This window comes from Microtus ochrogaster, linkage group LG1 (genome assembly GCF_000317375.1).
Source record: "Microtus ochrogaster isolate Prairie Vole_2 linkage group LG1, MicOch1.0, whole genome shotgun sequence".
Lineage (NCBI taxonomy): Eukaryota > Metazoa > Chordata > Mammalia > Rodentia > Cricetidae > Microtus > Microtus ochrogaster.
Genome location: NC_022027.1, coordinates 2875982 through 2878075, shown reverse-complemented (window position 1 = coordinate 2878075; position 2094 = coordinate 2875982). Strand labels below are relative to the sequence as shown.

General features: G+C 56.8%; 1 protein-coding gene across 1 annotated transcript in view; it reads right to left on the bottom strand.

Moving 5' to 3' along the window:
- Positions 1-2094, bottom strand: part of Lmnb2 (lamin B2) — a 15924-nt gene that overhangs the window by 13295 nt on the left and 535 nt on the right. The gene's annotated exons all lie outside the window — the stretch shown is intronic.

Genomic DNA, 2094 nt, shown 5'->3' with positions numbered 1-2094 from the left:
TAGCTCTTGTAGACCAGGCTGGCCTCGAACTCACAGAGATCCGCCTGCCTCTGCCTCCCGAGTGCTGGGATTAAAGGCGTGCGCCACCAACGCCAGGCTAGAAGTTCTTATCTGAGGCTAGGGTCCTATCCTCAGGTCCAAGCACCCACCAGGGGTCCTGATGACGCATCCTCCTGTCCCTTGAGCGAGTGAAGTCCTGGGGGCTTCCAGGGTCCCCAATACCTAGTAGATTTTATACAACATGCCCCCACATCTGGAGCCTACCTGGCAAACAGCACACCAGCCCCAAACCCCCATTCTGGGCATCCAGTTAACTCCTAAGACATGAGAATGTCTTCTCAGACCCTCACCCCAGACTTTGGAAGGACACAGCGGTTCCTGTCCTACCCCAGTTATATCCTTGACCATCTGGGACCCATCCATGATTTGCCTGAGAGACACCCCAACAAGACCCCTCACCCCCTCTTAGTGGACTTGAGTTTCCTACCCTACACAAGGACAAGAGACCATCCCCATATCCATCCCCCCCCATCCCTGTAGGTGGGAGACATTTCACTGCTGAGGCAAACCCGGTCCTCCCACCATGACCCTCAGCCACTGGTTCCCATACTTCCCCTTGTAGTGCCTTCAAATACCCTAACAACTCTGAGTGGCTCACTCTGTGCCATTCATTGCTGGACCTTTCATCAGGGGCACCCCAAGATATCCTTAAACCCTGCAGTGGGTGGATCCTGCCCAGCCCCTAACCCTGCCCAATGGTGACCCCGAGCAACAGCTCCATCACTTACTCAAATTCTAGAACCTAAAGGTCCCCCAGACAGCCCCCCAACATGCACTTCTCAGGGGTCTCCCAGAACTGCGCCTAATGTGTTCTTACCCAGTGGGTCCCCAAAAGTCTGAATTCCTCTGAAGGATGACCCCTGACCAACACTTCTTTTTCAGGGTCCCTCATCAAAACTCTCTCCCAGGATCTCTTGGACGAAAGACTTCACTTAGTCTGCACCCCTCCTCCGGGGGCCCCGAATCTCACACTCCAATTAAGGCTAGCCTTGCCTAAAGTGGAGTTGTTCATCAGAGGTTCCCAGAACAATCTACAGCTAATCCCTTACTGGGGGTCCCCGAGACCTGTGAACTCCTCAGTAGTTGGAGTTTGTCCCTAAGGGATTCTCCCAAAGGCCCCCAGGACAGCCTCCAGTCAGCACTGACTTAGGGTCCCCAAGGGTCTCATGAGCCCATAATTCGGGGGGACTTGTTCAGTCTCTGCATATATATCTGGGGAGTCCTAGGAATCAGCCAGGGTCCTTTAAACCTAAGACCCTGGGTGGGCGGGGCTTTCCTGACTTCATGTTCTGTGAAGGGGTCCCAAGGTCCTTGAGGCCACCTGCGGAGCATTCCCCTAAATCTCTTGACCCCTTATTGGGAGTCTTAGCTCAGTCTACACTTCGGCGTACCCGGGGAGAGGGGATGGATTGACTCCATCAGCACCTGTCCCCCAATAGTCCCAGGGTGGATGGAGCTTCAGGGGGCGGGGATTAACTTTGTTTACACCTGTCTGTCACTAGTCCCTAATGCCCCTCAGTTGAGAGGGACTTGAACCCATCTGCACCCCACACCCACCTCAGCCCCGATACCCCATTCCCCCACCCCAGTGCGCATGGCTATGCTGTTTGCACTTGTTGCTGATTTCCTAGTGGGCGGGGCTTAGCGGTCTGCACCAGTTCCTGGGAGGTCCCTTGGCGGGTGGGGCTTAGTTGTTTGCACCTGTGAGAGAGGCGACTCCATCCCAACTCCCCGTGGGCGGAGCTTGGCGGGTCTCCTGATGGACAGGCCCTATGCACTTGTCCCTGGGGTCCTCTGGTGGGCAAAGCTTGCCTGTCTGCACCTGCCCCAGAGGATCTGCATTGGTTAAGACTCAGATATCTGGCCCTGGCCCTCAGGTCTCCGGTGGGCGGGGCTCAGCCCTATGCACCCTGGGGTCCCCGATGGGCAGGGCTCAGCCCTACGCGTCCGTCCCTGGGGTCCCCAGTAGGCAGGGCTCAGCCCTATGCACCCGTCCCTGGGGTCCCTGGTGGGCAGGGCTCAGCCCTATGCACC